Raw genomic sequence first — 486 nt, 5'->3', positions numbered from 1 at the left:
GGCAGCGCGGCCCCCACCTCCCTTCTCGCCTTGCCTGGGGCCCCTCTCCCCAGCGTCCTCAGAGCTGCCTCGCCAGCCCCTGGAAGCCGAGCGCTAAAGGCTCCCCAGCCGCCTGGTCAGCCCAAGGGGTGAGGGCCGGCCCCACCGGCGGGCTGCGGCGCACCGGCGCTCCTCCCGCGGGGAAGAGCTGCTTGGCTCGGGCCCTGGGTGCAGCAAACGGGAGCAGAGCCCCGGTGGCTGGAGCTCCAGTTGAAGCGTCCCCCCTCGTCGCCTCTTCTCACACCCTGGCGCTGAAGGTCCCTGTCCTCAGGCGGAGTCTGGTGGTGCGGGGCCCCGGAGAGGACCAGAGTGACCGGGGCAAATGGCTCCCACGGCGTGGCTCGCCCCATAACCCACCACCCTTTCTCGCGTTCCTGTAAGGGTCCTGCACTTCACAGAGCCATGCACACCTCTCCGTTCAGATGCGCCAGAAGAGCAAACGTCACA

This window comes from Athene cunicularia, assembly GCF_003259725.1.
Source record: "Athene cunicularia isolate RWA chromosome 1 unlocalized genomic scaffold, athCun1 chr1_part1, whole genome shotgun sequence".
Classification (NCBI taxonomy): Eukaryota; Metazoa; Chordata; class Aves; order Strigiformes; family Strigidae; genus Athene; species Athene cunicularia.
This window is presented reverse-complemented; position numbering follows the sequence as displayed.